The sequence below is a fragment of the Ambystoma mexicanum genome, chromosome 3p (genome assembly GCF_040938575.1).
Source record: "Ambystoma mexicanum isolate Mex_15411 chromosome 3p, UKY_AmexF1_1, whole genome shotgun sequence".
Taxonomy (NCBI): Eukaryota; Metazoa; Chordata; class Amphibia; order Caudata; family Ambystomatidae; genus Ambystoma; species Ambystoma mexicanum.
The window spans coordinates 1195589378-1195611152 of NC_090925.1; the positions used below are offsets into that span (position 1 = coordinate 1195589378).

The window sequence follows — 21775 nt, forward strand, 5'->3', positions numbered from 1 at the left end:
AGCATAACATATTGCACCTTCCTAGAAAAGTCCACTATATCTTTTCTGCATTTGTATGCATATTCAATGTTTTCAAAATAAAAATAAATAAAATAAAAAAGTTGTGGTGCTAGTTTAGACTAGTATTTCCTTGTAACCACATTCTCCCCGGGGGGTGAGGGGAGGTCGTTGAGCTCTGGATTGACTCGGGTCCCTTTATCATCCACTTTCTTCCCTTAGTTCACCAGTTTGCCAAATACATTAGGACTGATTCATGAAAGGCAAGCATAGCAGGGCCATCGCCCACCATGGCCTCCCTTTCCCCCAGGTTCCTAGGCAGAGATGCAATGGGTACCATTACACTCACAATAACCACCGAAACAAATGAATACATTTTGCAAAAAAGATCACATTTATTGGAGTCAACAAACAAATTGGGGGTGGTTCCAGCTATATAAGCAAAGCAATTCCCTTAGCAACTTCTAAGGTAGCCCTTTTGATTACCCAGGCTTGCAACAAGATCATTGACCACCGCTGACACGCGTCACTTCCGGTTTGCATGTCACTTCCAGTTTGAAATTTGCAAAGTAGCAGATGTCTGCCTCTGGTTATCAACTGCCAGGCAGTATAGATCCGAGACCACTGATTTCAGTTGACGAGGAGTCTCAACCGTCCCTAAGGGGGAGTCAGTGCCTGTTGTTGGAATTTGTCTCAGGTGTAGCCATTCCGAATCCACTTGTGGCCAAAACTACAGGGTCAAAGCTCCTCCCCAGCTAGGACCGCCCCGTAGCTCTGCCTGTGACAGAAAAAGAAAAGTTAGCAACACAATTACAAAAGTCTTATGAGCATCAGCAATAGTATCCTACAGTACTCGAAATGTCACTGAAAAGGAAATGTTAGCATCAATGTATACATTGTACATAATCAAGCAATCCTTAAATCCTCACAATTGATATCACTTCCTCAGCCGGCCCTTATCCTGGCCTTAATTCAGGGAGAGGGAGGGTGAGACTTCAAGCGGGGGCTGCAACAAAGTGGATGAACCCGGCAGCCCCACGCCTTATAAGGCTTGCCGGGGCCCGTGGCTGAATGCGGCTGGGCACGGGAATGCCCCTTCCGCCTCCCAAGGAGGAGAGGCGAGGTGTTGGATACCCCCCGGTGGGATGGCTAGAGGGGCGGCCCGCTATGGAGGCTGTCCCTCTAGCGCCCCTTCTGGGGGCTGGCCAGCCTCTGAGCTTTGACTAAACGCAGATTGGTAATTAACTGAGGTGGAGAAAAAGCACACTATTCCCAAGAGGAGCAGCAAGTGCAAATCCCTCCCAGTTCTCAAACCTGTGTCAGTCCTCCAAGTAGTGACCTGTACCAATAATGCACACAGGTTTGGGTGAATGGGAGCCATTTGCAATTCACTTTGATTTCTAAATTGGGATCCTTGAGCCTAGGTGTGAAGGATATATCTGAGGTGGTGCATGCTTTGCCTAACTAAGTGTGCCCACCAAGCCTTTTATTGCAGGCCAATGAGTACATAGGCGAATTATGTAACTTTGTTTGCATCCTTCCCCCTTTATTAAGTTTGCCTACAACACTACCTCTCACCATGTCCCCAGAGATGATTCAGCTTGCATTGCTACCTATACATCTAAAATAAAGCAGCATCACCTTTCAAACAATATCGCCATACTCGCTTCCATGCATTACCCACGCGTCACTATTCAGATCCCCTCATGAGAAATGTCTTTGATCAAGGTCCCCAATGTTTGTACTTTTAATACATTAGAACATCAGACATTCGGCCAAGGGCGGCCCACAGTCAAGTACTGCAGTGATGTCTTGATACCGCTATGAAATATATCCGTGGAGGATATGACGGTAGTACTTTCAAAAACCCCTAATCCTTCACTTTAAAAGCTTTATTGCAACATTACGAAATACAAGCGTCACGAGTAATCAATATATCCTCTAGACAAATAACTAACAGCACATAGAAGAAAAAAAACATTTTTGTAGAAGAAAGAAACTAAAAAGAAAGGGAGAACAAGAGGATAGAAGAAAGAAAATCAGAAACCAGGAAAGGACAGAAAACCAGAAAGCAGTTGACTAACCAATAAAACCTTCAGTGCAGAATCAATGAAACATTGAATCAAATAGTCACAAATATGCATTCACACAGCAATAGCAATTTCAACTCCAGAGACATCCCATTGTGACAAAAAATGAAAGTTCAACCGTAGACCTCCAGGAATCTATTCCAAATGCCCCAGAATTTCTGAACATCACAGTGGAGGGTTGACTTCTTCGTGGAGACAAGGAGGGAAGGAACATGCAGGTGCATTTAAATACTAAAAGTAAGACCTAATTAGTGATGCCTTGATACCCCCAAATATAGCCATGCAATTGATGACATTAGGGCCTTCCAATGCCCCACGCCCCTCTCCGTGGATGAGTAACCGCTTAGTGAAGACAGGGAAGGAAACATTCAACTGCATTTAAAGACTAAAATAAAGATTTTCAAAATTGCCCTTTCTATAATAAGTACACACAACGATTGATGACGAACTCCTGATAATTGTTTGAATTAAGAAAAGACAAAATTGAGGCAGCGTTGTACAGGACCTAAAAGCTGTTGATCAGATGGGCACAGATCATGTTATGGGCTAAATATTTGTAGTCTAGCTTTGCAAATCCACGTAGCTGTGCATAGGCAGACAGGCAGCATGCCAGCGAAAGACGGCATTCACATCCCTCATAAATCACACGATCAAACCCAATGTCCCAATACTGACAATTATTGTCTCTTCTCAATGTAACTATTGCTTCAAGTAGTGACAATCTCTGATTGATCCCTCTGGGATCTTTCAAGGCCACAGGTTAACACTAGAGGGGGCTGAGGGTGGCTATAACCCCGGGTCTTTTGGTTGTAGCCCCGGATAGAAGCTCAGGGGACAGAAACAAAAACGGTAGCTAGCCCCCAGTCCCGACAGTCCCAAAATTAGCGTAGCTCTGAATCTTTTCCAGACCTAGCAACACCTCTGACTGGATGTATTTCACCACTGCACTGGTGGTAACAGGGAGGTCCTGTGGCATACCAGAGATCAGCGCTCCTCTCTTAGCGGCTAAATCATTGGGACTCTCTATTGTATACATCCAACTGAAATTAACAGTTTATGGGAGAAAATCCAGGGACAGGACACCCGGGTAGAGAATCCAAAACCACTAATTGTTCTGTCCCAGCAGAATATGTGGAATATAATGTAAGGTGAATTCAGTAAAGCAGGCTAATGCCACAAGTGGCCTCCTGAAGCTGGCACGTGACACACCTGTGACCAAATGGAGTGGGCATACAGCAACGAGTCGACAGTTTGGAGGTTCCTCCAAAAGATCTGATGATGACTATTGGGACAGGCAGTCATAAGCAGAGAATCCTATACCAATGCACCCTGAATGAGAGAACCTCTTCTGCTAATTTTCTGAATTTTTTGTCTAGAAGATTCTAAATGGTAGGTTTGGGAAGAGCAAAGATTACATAGAAGGAAATAACGTGAGAATCTGCATGTACTACAATATGGAGGTTGCTCATGGAAAGCCCTGCACACCATATACATGGCTTTAAATATTATGGCAAAAAAAGCAAACCAAGCAAGAGAGGAAAGATGCAATTACAGAGATGGTATATGAGGCAGGCTGTAGGGTTCTGCAAGCTATGTGGTATCCTCAGCAGAGTTCACGTGGATCATGTTTGAGGCTATGGTGCGCCAGACCTCTGGGTACAAGTGATCATGGGCAGCGTTTCATAGCAAAACTCGGGAAGAAAATCCAGTTTGTGGATCATTTGATACTGGGTAACATTGTAAGTGACTTTGTTTGTGCATTCGGTAGTTACTGGAATTGTGGAATTGATAGGTACATGGTTTGGATCAAGGCCTCAGACAAATAGATTGAAGAAATAAACTTGTCGAGATGGAAGTAGCTGAAAATTGAGTACATGATTGGACCAGTTCAAAAATGGCAGCAGCATTTACAAAGAAGAGCAGTAGTAGCATCCGTGCGTTCCCAACTTTGACCCACTTTCAAACTGGTCAAACCGCAATGTCCGCCTCTGACTTGGATTATGAAGGAGAGTTTCGCCTCTGCAGAGCAAGTCTTCCATAGTGTTCCAGTTCCTAGGGTGTGCTGTTTGTTGTATTTTTTTTGTCCTTTTATGTTATGGTTTACGTCTTCAGTGAATGTGTTTGTTCCGCTATATCGATACACAAATTGCTCATTGCTAACAGTAGGACGCATCTATTCAATTATATTGTGGTATGGGTAATTGGCAGTAAGGTTTATGGCCAAAAAGAGACTAAACTCAGCCTCAAAGTTGAAATGCAAATTTAAAGGATTTAAAGCACCTCTAGTTCTTTCATTTTCTCGGGACATAGCAAGGAGGTGAGGGGCATTTCTTGGAAGAATCTCAGTGCGTGTTGTCATACCCGGGCCAATAGAAGAACCCACAAATAATGTTCAACTGCTGAAATATCCGGTGCGGGAGCAGTGTGGCCCTCTACTTGGCACTAACCTCTTCTTCCTGTGCTAAAGATAAAGACCAGCGTGTGTGATTTGGGGAATTGCCTTTTCCCGCAGATCCTGAGTCTTGTGTTGGCAAATTAGAGCTGTTAAGCGGCTTTGTCCAAAACGGATCTCTTCTCCAACAGAAAGCAAAAGGTGTAGGTGTTAAAAGCACAGAGAAGAAATATGTAAAGGGCCACACCCAGCCTTTAACAGTGGTCTATCAGTATCAGTATTCTGTTAAATCTTTGAGTATACCTTGGCAATGTGCTTTTGTTTCTTTATTGGTGAAGTGTGTTTCTGGGTGTGAGGGGGCATTGACACTCCTTTGGTGGAGTGGTTGTTTAAGTGTTCACCCATATCCTTTCTCTCCCTCTCACTCAAGGATGCGAATGAATGCTGGCACATGCCCAACTTCATAACATGCATGAGCAGCATGTCAATTTCTTTTAGAACAAACTTGTAGCTCTGGCCAATGGATGGTCTATGAGTTTTTCCACCAATGGGTGGCCTGAGGCATGGATGGGATTGGCTGCTAAGACTATATATGTGCCGATCCTGGTTGGAGGATGCAGTCGGAGAATGCAACAAATCTTCTTAGCTACCGGTAAAGGCAGACCTCTGCCACTTTGCTGGAAACATCCCAAGCCTGTGAAGAATAGGCCTGGACCCCATGAAAGTGGGATGACATTCCTGTATTGATTATGATAAAATGATGCTGAGAATGATCATGTGCCCTGACATTTCACCCTTTAATGCCTGCTTAAAAGTTTATTTTCTTTTTACAATCTCTTCATATTTTTATTCATGTAGATTTTAGTTTTTGAACTTTAACTTTGCCAAGGATGAAAAACATTTCCTTGGTAATAATCTCTTCATTTGATGAACATTCACATTTCAAATCTTAACATTAAGAATTGTACCATTCACCTTGCTTGCGTTTTGGAATACAAAGATCGGTGTATACATTTTTTTATTCCATGTGTATGAAGTTCATAAGGGCCATATGAATCATTTTTCTATTGTTTCCAAATATCCTATAAATCTGCTTATTTGTTTGTTTTTCTCCTTTGGTTACTTTCTGTATCACTATACACTCCACCCACAATGGCAGCCCTATCACACACGCTCAATGTATACATCCACCATCAACAAAACCACAACATGATACTCAACTGAAAGCATGCATACTAGTGCCGCCTCCCTCTGGGAAAGCGGGCTTCTGATTAGGGGAATATTTTCCTACACTACCAAGAAGTAAAAATAGTGCTAAAATGAATTTGTTCTATATGCATGGTCCAGTTACAAAGAGTCAATGCCAATAGGTGCATACTGGTGTCACCATGCATGCTGGTTCATAACCATAAGAAAATACAACATGTTGGCTGCTCTTATGATGGACAGCTCTATTGCAGACATGGATACACTAGCCTCTTTCATTTCCCTATACTCGCACCACTCAGTACAGTAGGCCTAAAAATGTCAAACTAAACATATCCGTATGAATGATAGAACAAAATGGTCTTTCACTCAATAATCTTTTCTGTCAGCAGGACTTTGATTCAACCATAGAGCGAAGCCTGACGATCCGCCTTTAGAGAATTGTGACATCAGTTGCCTCTGCTTTGCAAGGCCGAGAGAGATGGCTTCGCCAAGTGACGCTTGCTGCAAGCTGCAGAAGAACTATGTGACAAGGCCAGTAATCAAGCTTTGTCGAGAGTGAATCGCAAACCCTTTAAGCCAGGTTAGGAGGCCCAACGCTGAGAAATCCTGAGCCTGTCCTACCCCAGAGGTGGACGGTGGCAATTGAGCGGGCCCCCATTTGTCCCTCCATCCCTTTTGCCAGAAGATTTATTAGCAGTGCGCCTCTGACTCAAGTTGTAACTTCACTACCAGATACTTGCCAGTGTTTCTCTGTCTTGCAGAAGGACATCGGCTCAGCATAACACAGAGCTGAAGCATCTCTGCTTGAATCCTGAAACAGTGTCCTACACCAGTGCAGAAATGACACACTATTGTTACCCAGATGCAGCAGTGACCAATCGCACATAACCCCATAGTGAGAAAAGGAACCCGCATCACCTACTCAGTCTTGTGATGCAGACCAACCCCAGAGCGGACATATAAAGCAAAAAGGGAAAGCTGTTTTCAGAAGCAGCCAGCAAAGGTATGTACATTGTTACAGGGGAAGAACAGCAAATCTGCAAAAAGTCTTGAACAATCCCGAAACCCCCAGGGACCAAAGGGGTATCTCTTCCCCATTGTACTTACGTCAGAGGCCCCCAGAATAATAAGTCCCCAGAATACAAACACAAACCATTGCCTTCCCAAGATGCCTTGGTTGTTCTGCAGTGAATCCGTGCAGGAAAAGCGGGTGGGGCTTAGCCCGCTACTTATGACTTTACGATTGTTTGACTAGCCCTGGGTGGGCAAGATATTGCCTGGTTCCGGAGGGACAGAGGCCCAATTCAGACAGGAAGTGCTGAAATAAGACTCCCACCAATATGCAGGAAGTGTGGGTTACCCAGTTGAGGCCAGCCATGGAGGAGGTGGCTGACCAAGAGACCAGCAGGTTGGAAGAAGGAGCAGTGAAGGGTGAAGGCATTTTCTAGATGAGGTGAGGTATTGGCTAAGGTGTGGATGTGCAACTGCAGTGTGAGCATGTGTGGTAGTGTTACAGGTGTGCTTAGGTGAACAAAATGTATGGAGTGATTGTGAAGTATATGATACTGAGCGAAAGGAGGTTGACTGTGTAGTAGTAGTGGTGCAGTGGGCCTGAGGGAGTTGTAGTAGTGGTGTAGAGAAGCAAGTAGTAGTGAGGAGAAGGGCGATATGGTGAAGAGGAGGGAGGAGTAACATCGAAGGGTGGCTGCAAGGCCAAGAGAAAGTGAGTGACATTGAGGATGTTTGGATCAGGAGGGAGATGAGAAGTAAGGCAGGCAGAGTTGGAGGAGTAGCATAGTAAGTGGTATAACAGTGAAGGATGCTAAAGGAGAGTCTGAGCATGATAGCCTAACATAGTAGTAGAAAGGCACATTGCCTACCCTTGCAGAACACCAACCATTACATCGAGGAGAGACAGCTAGGAAGTCCCAGAGGGAGTCCAAATAGAAAAGACTTTCAACATTTAGGTCTTCCCTTTCAGTATAACAAAGAGTTTAGACAGTAGGGGTTAACGGTCGCCATCTACTAACCCACGGCCATGGACACCTGGATTTGGGAGCAGGAGGGGTGTTTGCAGATGAGAGAGAAATGTAAGGCCCTAGGACCCATTGATAAATTAATAAAGAACACAGTCAGAGTCCTGGGAGAAATCCTGTGCCATCTTTGAAACTGTGGCTAATTTGTGATAATTTTGTTTAAAGCTACATATCCTGCACATATCCTGTAAAGATTAGGATTAGTAATCAGATTTTTTAAAAAAAGCGGATTTAATTGCAATGCAATTTTTACAAAAGAAAAACACATCAACATCAAACATCAAAATACGACCAGGTGAAACAAAAGAAAAAAACCTACTTCTAAGAAGAAACATGGATCTCATTAATACATTTGATAAATATCAAAATTCCATAGTCTATAAAATGTGATTGTAATTATGTCAGTCCGAATGGCCTAGTGGTGTCCTATCTATGTATTAAAGGTCCAATGTCCTAGGGAAGGATCTTCTGGGGAAAAAAGGACATAACGCTATTGTCCAAGCTGTCTTCTCATCATTGATCAATGCTGACCAACGTGTCCCTTCAGTCATGGTGTTAAATCCTTTCATCAGTGGTGTAAGATAGAAATAACGCTCTGAGGTCAAACCAGGACACGCCATTATTAAATGCTTGATTGATTCCACTTCATTAGGTTTCGTACAGAATCTGCATGTATCAGAAGCAGATACACCTCGCGATCTCATTACCTCTCTTATCATCTGATTAAGGCATATTCTCATAAAGGTGTTTCTGAAACCTCTGTTGGGAAATTTCAAAAGACACAGACATAGTTCTTTTAGTTTTCTGGTATTCGATGGTAAATCTCTCGTCCATGTATAGACCTGTGTTTTATCTTCAGTATGGATCCAGTCGAGGTCTAGTACTTTTCTTTTCACCTTCACATGTATGTGGAAATCTCCGATGAATGTTCGCTATTAACAGACGAGGAACAGAAACATGGTGAGAGTACAATTCTCTGTATAAATACACATGAGCTAGATCAGCCAGAGGGCATAGCACCACCAGTTAGTCGAGTTTGTAATTTAACGGACACGGCACATACTGTTTTTGAATAGCAGACAACTATTTTGGTCTTACACATATCCACCATCACCATTGTCAATGTTGATTCTTATAACATTGTGGATTTTTGTAATGTACTTTTATATACGTTGGTTTTAACTTTAATAAATACATACATTTTATATATATGTGTTGATGATTTGTTTTGAAGAAATCAAACACTCTTGAACTGTCAAAATATTTTCTCTATCTACACTTTACTGTTGTATGCTAACCCCCCGGAATAAGATGGAGAAAGCACATTTTCATCTGTTTATAAGTGAACTCCAGGAATCCTCATCCCTTATCTATATTACTCTATTTCAGACCCATTGAAAAATAATTTCTTGAAAATTATCAGTTTTTGCAAAAATGCAAAAGAAATAATTCCACAAAAATACTGAATGAAAAATAACAGCATAACTACAATAAAAGTAACCCCCTGCCAAATACGTAACCAGTATGCCTACAGAATCACTGATTTTACTGAAATAGAATACAAATAATGGATAGTTTCAACTATATGGCATGCAGCCTAAATAACTTTCTCTATACACAAGTAGCCTTTCAAAAATGCATTTATGCCTTTACACAACTACTTTGCTGCCCAAAATCAAGTTTTCAATGTCAACACTTCGAAATCAATTCCAAGGCCTGTATTCAAAAGATAATCCAACCCTGAAACATATAAATAAAGCAGATTACAAATTAGTCAACATTGTTATTTTAAAATGCACACATTAAGAAGAAATAATAACATATAAGCACATTAAAGTATGCATTTATTACTGTCACGGGTGGCTTCACAAGTTTTTAATTCGCTCAACATGAAAATATATGATTTTATCACGGCAGGGGTATGGACAAACTAAGGGTCCTTCTCTCCCTTGACCTCCCCTGGGCTCTCTCCATGCTAGAATGTTAGTCCAGGCTTTGCGAACCTCTACCCAGAAGAGATTTAGAAGACTAACAACACTTAATCCCTATTTTATATAATGTTCTCTAACCTGGAAGGGAAACTGAAAAGTCATGGCCTTTTCTATGTTTCTTCCTCCTCGATTTATCAAAGGAATTCTGTGGGTCTGTTTTTACTGCCTCATGTCATGGGGGTTTCTCTTCCAGTCCCTCCCCGTGACTCTATCTCTTTCTGATCTTTTTATCACTCAATAGCTATCTGTGCTCTCTGCCCCTCTGACTTTCCTCCTCACTCGCTCTCTATCTGCACCTCTTTCCTTCTCTCATTTGTCTCCAACTGTCCCTTCTGCCTCTGCGTCTATCTGCTCCCTTCTCTATCTCCTTTCTCCTAATTGCTGCCACCCTTGCACTACTGTTACTCACCACTCCGAAGTAGGCCCTAGTTGTGGATGAGTGACCCTGGAGATGATGGTTGTACAAGAATCGATATTCAGCCTTCCATCCCAGCTCCCCTGAGTACAAGGCTCAGGCTTCCTCAAAGAGGGGCTGTTTTCTACAATGTACCCCTCTGCTGTTTCGAATGGGACAGACAGAGGTGTCAATTGAATAAAAGAGCGGGGAGAACACACACCGCCAATACCAATGCTGCAAAGGAATACAAAGATATTATACAGTGTTGAAAATAAACCAAGTAATCAGAACAGCAGTATGTAACAGGAAAATACCTAGGTAAGTATTGGAGTGGAGCTTCCCCAGGGTGAATCTACAAAAATATGAATAAGCACAATGAGTGGGAATAATTCTAAAGAGACTTCCTAATGTATCGAACCAATAACAACTAACCTGAATATGGATATTTTGAGGATGGAAAGTAGTCAATGAAACAGAAGGCAATGAAAGGAGAAAATAACAAACAGGAATGTTAGTATAGGGAAATAGCCCAAAACGTCACGAGGGTCGCACTAGTGCCAGGTTGGTGCAGTATCAGCAAAGCGTTTATATGCACTTGAAGACAAGTTCACAAGACAGTCACTCAATGTCCCAGAATCCAACAGAAGGCAAAGATCCAAGCAAGGTCGTGGAGAAAATTAATAGCAGGGGTGGAATTGCCAATTACAAGTATGTACCTGAGCGCACACGCATCCAGATAAGGCGTAGAAAAGTTCCGGATGGTTGATGAGGAAGGCAAAGTCGTTACACGTCTAGTAGCAGCTAGCAGGAATAAAGTACCGCAGGAGACAGCAGGGAGCAGGATCCAATAACGTTCCGGGTCAAAAGCCAGGCGAGCATGACCGGAATAAAGGAGGAGGCAAGCCAATCCAGAAGCCAGGCAAGGGTCAATACCAGGTAAGCAGAATAGGAATTCGTGTGGAGAAAACGGACATAAGAGCTATAGCTTGTAACGCTAATTAGCAGCAACGAGCCCCTTGAAAGACGGTGGTTTTAAAGCCGTATGGGGGCGTGTCTTGCTGTACGTCTTCCACGTACAGGACGTGTCAGCTGACACGGACTCCATCATAGTTTGTACAGGCGCCATGGCAACCTGTATCTGCTCCACAGAGAAGCTTGTAAAGGAGTTGTATTCTGCAAGGAAGCCCGAAGTGTAACAACTACCTGCAACCCTCTTTCCACTGCCCTCTTTTCTTTGCACCCCTCTCCCTTTACTTTTCTCACTCAATAGCCTTGGTCTACCCATCTGCCTCCTGATCTTACACACTCTCTCTGTATTTCCTAACTTCCTTCCTTGTGATTCACTCCACCCCTAGCATTACTCACACTACCTCCTTACCCATTCTCAATTGGATTCTCTCAGAACATTGCCACAGTTGCCTCAGCACCTCACTCCACTCCAACCCACCATCCACCTGGCCCCTTGATCCACAATTGTTCCACCTGACCTCTGCAGCCCATCTTCTAATTTCCTCTGAGCTTGTGGGACTTGTACAGCCCAGCCTACCCTATCCCCTTCCAACACTCCTTCCACCTGCTGTTGGTCTCCCTGGTCACATGCTCTCCATGGCAAAACTGTTGTTAAACTAACCCTGGAAGGCTTTAAAAAGGTTTTTAGTCCTGCCTCCTTTTCAATCTGCATTTGTGGGTTGGCTGTCATGTGCTAAGACTACTTGTTTTTCTAATGGCTCTCTTCCTGTACTGGTGAATGGTGGTCTCAACTTTGTTTTTGGAGGATTTCTGTATATCCACTGCAGTCCTTTCTAACTCTGTTTGTTTTCTATTGCTCTCCCAGTCCACTGGGTTCTATCTGGGGATGGAGGGTTGGATTTTGTGTGTTTCTATCTGTTTTTGGCAGGAAAGAAATAAGCTTCCATTCAATGTCTGGTCTCTGGTCCTTTACATTGGTTCTATTCTGAGTTATGTTTTCACCCACGTACACTCTAGTTGTTGAGGTTCTGAAAAAGACAAAAGAGAACTATGGTGAGAAGAGAGGCTGACTGGCATTGCACAAGGGACAGTTTTACCAGCAATCCTATACAATGCACACTCCAGGGAGGCAGGTACTGGGCCCCCCAACTCCCTCCCTGCACTTTTTAGGCTGGACCGGCTCTGGTATTCACCCTAGTTACGGTTACTACCTATAACATTTTAAGAAACCTACATATTGAAAATGTCAATGTTACGGTTTAAATTATTATACAATTAACAGAACATGAAAAAAATGTGCAGTGTGGCAATCTTAATGGCCCGCCCAAATTACAACTAAATAAAAAATAGCATATTTAAATATCTTTATAAAATACACCAAATAAAACCAATAGATACTTTAAGCGAGCAATACATTCTAAAAACACATTAACATTTAAAGAAACGTTTATCGTATAAACCTTAAATTACATAATCTCAAAACATACTCCCAGAATTAATAAAATCAGTATGTCAAAACACGATATACTCTTACTGTCTCCACACCACACTTCACACTAAGCAACACCAGCATTCCTATGAGAAGTACAAACAAGCTCACAAACATCAGTGGACGCACTAAACACAAAGTACTGTTAACACATTACAATCAGTCCAAAATTAAAGGGTGAGGTAAGGTTTAAGCAATGTTGGTTTTATTTATTTTAATATTACCCAGCGAGGGGGATGTGGCGGCCTCCGGGCCAATGAGGTATAGACCCCGTTCTGAGTCTCCTCCCTCAACAGGAATAAGCTAAGTGCGCTCCCCTGAATGCCAGCATCCCCTTATCCCAACCACAAACCTGTCACATGTTTAGCCCCCCCTAAAGCCTTCCCCACTTATGTTTTCTTCTTCCTCGCGGGTGCCTGGAACAGTAGTGTTCCTGGTGCATCTCCAACTCCCAAATGGCTGCCATGGAAAGGGAGAAGGGACTTATTATTATTATTGTTATTAGGGTATTTATTGAGTGCAGACCTAGCTTTGTGAAGCAATGGAGCACTTTACAATCATAGGGGGAAGAACACAGTGAGGGAAGCAGAGAAAAAAGGAGTGGGGAGCCAACAGGGGAGGGTGGGCAATTAGTATTATGGGGAAGACAGCGGGAGCAGATCACCGAATCTCAGGTTTGGGTAGGGAGTACAGGGTAAGTGGACCTAGGTATTAAGGAGGAGCCATTCCTTGAAGAGGAAAGTCTTGAGATGTTTCCTGAAATGTTGAAAGAGGTTAGAGAGGGAGAAGGCCTGTCTTCTGGCTCTTTCCATCCTGACTACCTGAAGTTCCCTTCTCCCCAATCCATGGCGGCAATGTTTTATAGTAGGTCTATCTTGAGTTGAGAAAGGGATGACATGCCATTTCTCAACTAAGAGAAGATACACTATTAGTACCCCAGTACAACTTGCAGGGGTAATAATTGCAATATAACCCTCAGAGAGGGGCATTACTGGTGAGGTAATGCTCCCCCTCCTAGGGTTATATTACTTAAATAATCTGTTCACTATTAAAATTGGCATTACCAGAAACCCAAAGTTTTGGGGGGCGGGAAGGGTGGTTTGTCACAATGCCAATATAACCGTTTTGTTGTTCTACTTTCTTTCCTATGCCCCACTCCCCGCAAATGGTCTTATGGCGCCTGGAAACGCTGGTGTGTAGGTGCCATGCAAATGCCCAATTAAAAAAAAATATATATATAAATAAAATGTGTTATCCTGCTGCTTATTTTTTATCGGCATGAACATCGAGTTTACAAACATATTTGTCTGGAGAAACATATTTTAATTCAGAAAAAGACACGGGTAGATTTGATCACAGGTGTTGGGGAAGAGACACACCTTTCTTCATGCCCTCCCCATCATTCTCTGGAAATTCAGGCGAGCCACAAGCTTTTTTCCAGAGCCCGAAAGAGGGGCAGGCATGAACCTGAATCTGCTCGACTCTGAGGAGGCTTGAACATTTCCGTTTATTGTATTGCAGTCAGTGAAGTATTGTAGTTCTAGTGGCGGGGAGCAGCGCGTGCTTTCGCCATGAGAAAGAAAACACACACACTCATTTAAACAACCCGTGCCAATAAAACCACAGGGTTTGGCTTCATCTTTTCTGGAAGGCAGTAGCGACGTGAAGCAAAGCGGCTACCCGCGTTTGCTTTGCATTGTTCATTTCAGACCTATTGCGTTAGGAAAGCCTCACTGTTGCCCAGGAATAGACAATCGCATCTCAAACATGTTTAATGTAATGCGGCGGCCCCAGGGAGGATTGCTTGCTGACAGGCCTGGCTGTTCATTGCTCCTGTTATGTACAATGCGGGCAAATCTTTCTGAGCCTCCTGCGGTTAGGGGACCTGTGTGCTGCTTGATGGCTGTAATAGGGCTTCGGCTATTACATCTATTGTCCATCTCGGATGAATGTAATGCATCCACTAGAGTCGAGCTGGCTCAACAGCAAGCAGTGAATATAAAGAGGGCAGAGCTTGAGATGTGATTAATCATGATAATATTTTGATTTTCAAAATGTACACTTCTAGGCGCCCACCCCGCCATACAATTGGACTTTCACCTCATTGGCAGTACTCGATTTCTTACCGGCACGGTAGGCCCTATACAATATCACATATAGGCATACCTGCGGACATAATAACTAGAGCGGCCATGACAAGAATACTGCTATTGTAAAAATAAACATAGTTGACAACACACTGCCTTTCTGTGAAACACTCTAGCGGCCTTTGGAAAAGGCGTCAAGAACTAAGAAGGCCATTCGGGATCCTTCTCGTCGCAGGATGCCATTAACAATTGTGTCCTGTGGCCAGTTGGAACTGGGCGCAGCATCACCTACTCACAAAGAGGGTCTGCAAGAACTGGGAAGAAATAAGGGAGCATGCAGTATACTCATGTAGGCATTGGCTTCCCTATCCAAACCGGATGGTTGGCCCAGCTTTAATTGACTTACTAGTTTTCTTCTACTTACGCTGCGCCCCTTTACCATCCAGCCCCTGCCTGCTACTCTCTCCGGCATCTGTCTTCTAAAGTGCTCTGTCTTCAAAATCCTTTACCGTTCTGTCAAAGCCCCTTTTGTAAAGGGCCCGGACATCACGGGACAGACTAATTCTTGTTTAATATCAGTCGGTGTGTCTTCTTTGCGTTTCTGCATTGCAATTGGTGGATTTGCTTTCCTCCCAAACCTTACTGTTGCATTTGACCTTGAATCCCCTCTCTGCAGACCAAGCACAAAAAGAATCTGTCCGCCATCTTGAATGTTGTCCTTGCTCATCCATGACGGGGCTGCTAAGGGTGCCTGTCCTCCTTGCTCCCTGGACCCACTCACTCCCCTTGTTTGCGAGCCAGCTGCCATGCGAGAAACCTCTACTGTACATTTGCACACGCACTCAAGTGGACATGAGGGTTTCGTGTCTGAGCTCGGGAAAGCGGCATATCAGGACATTTGACAAAGCAAGGTCCAATAAAATGACTGCACCACATCAAAGCACCATGTGACAAGCCCTTGCATTAAGCCTAGACACAGTACTGCTTAGCTGGTGATCCTTCTCATCCCTCACCTGGGCTCTACATCACACTGTGGGTGGTGGCCTTCTGCCCTCTTGCTCACCCCAGCCATCATCCCAAGGCTCAGGCAGAAGACTTCATCACACGTCATCACACCACCAACTCTACATATACAAACTTTGTTGATGAAATCACAGATCTCATGACAGTGACCATCCAGCACTCCATGCAACACATTTCTTTGAGACATGAATTTATGTGATACCCAGGCCACCAAGAAAACAAAAGTAGCACGTTTGAGCTACCAGAAACTTAAATAAAAAAAGATCTTGACACGAACACCGCAAAGGCAAACCCTCAATCTGGCCCTTTTTCTCTGCAAACATCAACTAGTTACATCCACTGTTTGTACATTGGATCAGTTTTGGGGGCATCCCTATTAAACGACATCACTCTACCACAACCACCACAATATTCAAGACAAAACAAGCTGAGACACCGCAGCGTTCATTCAAAAATTGTCCTCAAGTGTCACTTATAGACAAACTAACATTCCTGGCAGCCACCACTACCCCTCAGGAAATATAATTGATCTGACAAATGAATTCCATAATAATCAAAAAGAGTAATTTAAACATGATATGATATGATAGTTTAATTATATAGCACCTATACACAATGTGTTTCAAAGCGCTTCAAGGCAAGGGAGGGAAAATACGATGACATTTTTACAGGCCATGAACAGTAAGGATGTGAAATTAACTATCGTACTCAGCCTGACGACATTTCAGATAGTGCTGTCATGACCCACAGGACGCGCCCCTTTTGGTCTTCCTGGTCCTTATCGCAATGGGCCTTGCATTCCCTGACACTCCCAACATGGCCGTCCAGCGTGACACGCCTTCCGCGGTCTATACGTTGGACGTAACATATTCTACTAATAGACCACACCCCCGCGGCTCCGCGTGTCTCAATGCTATGCCAAGTAGCGATCAGACGTGTGCTCCGTAGTTCGCTGTATTGCTTTCCTGGTTCCTAGCTTTTCCACTTCCATTCCTTGCCCCTTTCCCTTTTCCTCTTGCTTCCTGGACTCGTGCGCCATCAGCACATCTTCTTCGTTTCCCGGATCCCGGGATTGCTGCATCCCGGAATCTTAAACGCACGCTGGAGTCGGAAGAGACTCACTCAGCCTATTTCAAGTCCAGGTCTGTCCGCAAGAAGACACCGCCCACGGAGTCCAGCAAGGATCGGTCTCAGGTGAGAAGGGGGGAACTTCGTGACAGTTTGAGACGCCTACCGACCGCACTCGAAGTCGACATGGAAGTGGCCGTCCAGAACCTGATGCGAGGTATGCAAGAATTAACCACTGGGGTGCAGAATTTAAAGGCGGAAAACGCTGCTCTCAAGCAATTAGTTCTATCCCATGATTCAGCCGCAAAATAAAGTGTGTTACTGGGCGGCATTGTTGACAAATATGATGGCTCGGCAAAAACCCTTTGTGGATTCCTGGACTCATGTTTGGTTCATTTTACATTTAAGCCCTATTAGTTTTCCACTCCCAGGGCTAAGGTGAGGTTCATAATCTCTCACCTTTCCGGAAATGCTTTAACCTGGGCTACACCCCTAGTTAACTCCGGCGACGCTCTCCTAGATGACTACGATGGTTTCATACAGGCCCTAAAGACCATGTTTGATCGCCCTGAGCAGGTCTTTAGTGCCCAGGAATGCCTCTTAGACTTTCAGCAGGGATCCCAGTATGTGCTCACGTATGTAACCCGCTTCAAGCAATTGGTCAAGGAAGCTGATTGGTCTCCGGAGGCAAGTTTTACCCTTTTGAGGAGAGGACTGAATGAGGAGATTAAAGATGAGGTAGCCAGAGTGGCCCGACCAAACTCATTCCAGGCTCTTATGGACCTTGCCATGCAAATAGACTTTCGCATCCAGGAAAGGAAGGCAGAGAAGAAAAAATCTAGGGGAAACCCTCTGAAGGTGTCCTTTGAGAGTACCTCCAAATCTGACACAAACCCTGGATCAGTCACCGAACCGGAACCCATGCAGATAGGAGCCTTCCGTGGACCCATATCCCCGCAAGAAAGGATGAGAAGGATTAATACTCGGTTGTGCATGTATTGTGCCTCAGACAAACACTTGGTTAGAGAATGCCCTCTGGCCCCCCATCGGCGTTCGGGAAACGCCAACTCCCGATCCTAGATGGAGCAGGGCTTCGGGAGAGAGATGTTTGCTCCACATCAATTCCATCCTTGAACTCTCCTGGACAAAACAATCTAGTGATACTACAGGCCTTCCTATCAACCTCCGGGAATAAGACCTATCCTGTTTTGGCCTTGGTGGACCGCGGGGCTATGGGAATATTCATTGATCAAGATTGGGTTTTTAGTCACCACATCCCATACGAAACACGAAGCATCATGCAGCCGGTGAAAGCGATCGATGGAAGACCCCTCACTTCGGGGCCCATAAGCCTGCAGACCAAAGAGATCCAGCTTTCAATTAACCATCACCAAGAGCGGATTCGATTCGACATTATTAAGTCAGCTCATTACCCCATGGTACTGGGCATGCCCTCTGCTCTGCGCGGCTCAATGCTATTGCCAAGTAGCGATCAGACGTGTGCTCCATAGTTCGCTGTATTGCTTTCCTGGTTCCTAGCTTTTCTACTTCCATTCCTTGCCCCTTTCCCTTTTCCTCTTGCTTCCTGGACTCGTGCGCCATCAGCACATCTTCTTCGTTTCCCGGATCCCCGGATTGCTGCATCCCGGAATCTTAAACGCACGCTGGAGTCGGAAGAGACTCACTCAGCCTATTTCAAGTCCAGGTCTGTGCGCAAGAAGACACCGCCCACAGAGTCCAGCAAGGATCGGTCTCAGGTGAGAAGGGGGGAACTTCGTGACAAGTGCAAGAGCTAAAACATATATCGGGAATGGAGGGGAAGAGTGGGAAAGAAATGTAGACAGACAGGCGACTACCGTAAAAAGGCTGACGCCTTTTCAGATAGTGCTAGGGTGTGGGGGGACAACAAAGGGGAGGGGGAGAAGACCGACAAGGTTATCATACTAGGTCCAGGGACAATTCTGATAGAGCAAGTGCATAGAAGAAAGGAAGGGGAGAAGGGGTGGAGATAGGAAAAGGGAGAGTAGGAGGAGAGAAGAGAGAGTAAGCAGTCAAAAAGAGTGGAGAAGCAAGAGGGGAGAGCGGATACAATTGCACAATTCAGTAGTAACACATAATGCTGCAAGCCAGGATACAAGATGAAGATGGGAACAGCATGATTCAGGGCCACCATGAGTACAAGATGCAAAGGAAGTTCAGCATGAGTGTTGAGAAAGGGTGACGCACTGTCAATCAATGAAGTACATAAAAGTCAAATCAAGCATTGGACACAAGACGGTGATGGTGAAATCAGAATTTATCAGGACAGACGCCTGCAGAGGTAGGCTGCTGCAGGGGTGGTGAGCGGGAGCAAGGTAGAAGAATCAAGCAAAACCGGCAACACCCGTGTGTGTCAAACCTCTACATGTCCCGCTAAAGCCATAACTCAAGAGACGAAAGTTCCCATCAATAGCAAGCATGCCTTATGCCGGCAAGAACAGATCAGAAAGAAATCACAGAAACAGAAGGACAACAACCAACCCCCTAATGAGTTCTGGACAAACAAAAAGAGCAAGGCAGCCATCGTGTTGACAGCTACAGCATCACTGCATACACCAAATGTAACCCACTCAGCGTCCAAGCTGGTATAGGTTCAAAACTGTGCATCTTGAGAGACGTGGCAACCTCACAGCCCTTAAAGACATAACCTTTGAAGATAACATGAACCTTCATTCCATTGTAAAATCCATCTGAATGAAAGCACTCCCTCTGCTCCAGCATCTCATCCACCGATCCCCTTTGAAAAGCATCTACATTGATGCCCCGTTGGCATTCACATTCTGGCACTTTTGAAGCAACCCAAGTTTTTGGCCCAGGCGATTTTACAACTTTAACCACATAATGTGCCTAGCACTCATAGACAAAGTCATTGGGACAACTCCCTTGGTGTAGCAATATTGATCAGTCTCCTGCAAGAACATCTATCTTGCTACTGACCCAGAAAAGGCACCAAGACACCAACTTTCCAGTTAATCGAAAATTATCTTCATATCGTTGACCGTTTATTCCCATGAAACCCCTGCAGCCTTTACAAGTGTCTAATCAATGTATAATTGGCATCAGAAGGGTTCCTACTGTATATGGGTACGGTACTGCCAGTTGTGTGCTTCGGTCTCGGGAGGATAGCTCAGGGGCAGCATGCTCGCCTTGGAAGCAAGACGACACGGAGCAACACAGGTTCGATCCCCGGGTCCGCGCTTAGAAACCTCTGGGTATTATGTGCATTATAAGTAACCTATCATATCATATCATTACAGCCTTTCCTGTCAACCGTGTTTCATTCATTCTCTATTGACTTTGCAAGAGTTTGATACTAAATGGTGGTTCCAAAATGCTTCCTCTTGGGGATAGCCTATGCCATGAACATGCTCTGTGCTTTTCTTTGGTTAGCACCAACAGCTATGCCAGAATTCGACATTCTCTTGATGTGCATTGTCCTGGGTGACACCAATGAATGGGAGAATGGTCAAGACCAAACCAACCTGCCCGTGGTGATCACGGCAGTGGGGTGTAGGAGCAAGCACTTGGTCAGATCCTTATGATGAGGCTGATGTTCAGCAAACCCAGGAATGGCAGTTATGTGCATTGATTGTGCATCTTTTAAGTAGAGTGGGTGTGGCTGCAGCAGACTTGCCATATATTGTTGAGGAAAAGCCACAGCATGAAGCACCCGTGGCCCTGACCTCAACATTTGATGATGTGTGCACCAGCAACCCAGGGCCCTTGAACGGCATTACGAGCAAACTCAGGGCTGCTCATCCTAAATCTTTTATGAATCATCCCATTACTCCATCCTCTCATGAACACTGTTTACCCAGCCTGAGCTTGCCCCTTTGATGACACCCTTCACGGAAAACCTTGAAAAACCTATGCCATTGACAGCATTGCCCATGGCCGCTTTGTCCACAGAACCGTAAACCTGTTACTGGACATCAGCAACCTTCATCCATACTTGACACCCCCGTGCCATTGTTGCTCCCTTGGTAGCACAGATCCCTTCAGAGGAAGAGCGCAGGTGCTTCCGTGTTTGCAGATTGTGGACAGTTAACCAGGTTATCATGGACATTAAACACCATTTCCCGCAGGTCATGGTGCGCATACTGTGCAAACACCAGGTCTCATTTAAACAGTATTATGAATAGTGTAATAAAATCAACATTGATTGGTTGAGCAACAAGACATCCATGCCTCTTCGTGTGAGGACCACAATGCTATCCCTTGTGCATGTCCACTTCGCAGGGCATCCCATCCAACACATTAAGTACAAGGTAAACACATTCTTGTGTGTGCTCTGCCAGCGTGCCTAGCCGGCTTTGCATCCACACCCAACAACACTCCTCACACCTTGTACTCACACAAGTGTCTCAACCCAATCCCAGTCCAACATACAATTATTTTCATGTTTGGATATCCTACGTAGGGCTTATGGGAGTGTAAGTCCAAAACATTTGTCGAGCAGAAGCTGAGGGAATATGTGCTGATGGGAATGTTAGTAAACAAACGGAATGGGCATACTGTGTACATATCTGAATGACTGCACTGTGCCCCCTTTATCCTGATGGGTCCACAGAACACACCATGTAGGCAGAGTTGCACAATAATAGCATCACTTAACAGAATTAGTTTAGCATGAGGACACAAGGATGCTTGTGCTTCTTGACTCAACAGGGTTCTGTATGTCGGGGTGATCTCCAGGGGGCTGGCAGAGCCGTCCGCGGACCTCTGGGGCTGGGGAGGCCCCAACTCCTCCAGCGTCCGAATAGGAGTATGAGGCACACACAAGAGCAAAGTCATTACTGCTGTTTATTATAGTAACGGCAGAGATTGTTCTCAGCCCGTATGCATCCGGGGAGACTCTCTCGTCCTTAGTGTGGCTCGCAGGCCCTTTTTACCGTAGTATGACGCGCTACCTGGGAAAATCATCACAAAACCCATCGCCACTTCGGGTTGGCTCCCCGAGTGGTAGGGTTAGTATAGTTGCCTATATG

General features: G+C 44.7%; 1 protein-coding gene across 3 annotated transcripts in view; it reads left to right on the top strand.

The window, feature by feature from the left end:
* SPOCK1 (SPARC (osteonectin), cwcv and kazal like domains proteoglycan 1) overlaps nucleotides 1–21775 on the top strand; it is a 3006883-nt gene that overhangs the window by 1308878 nt on the left and 1676230 nt on the right. The gene's annotated exons all lie outside the window — the stretch shown is intronic.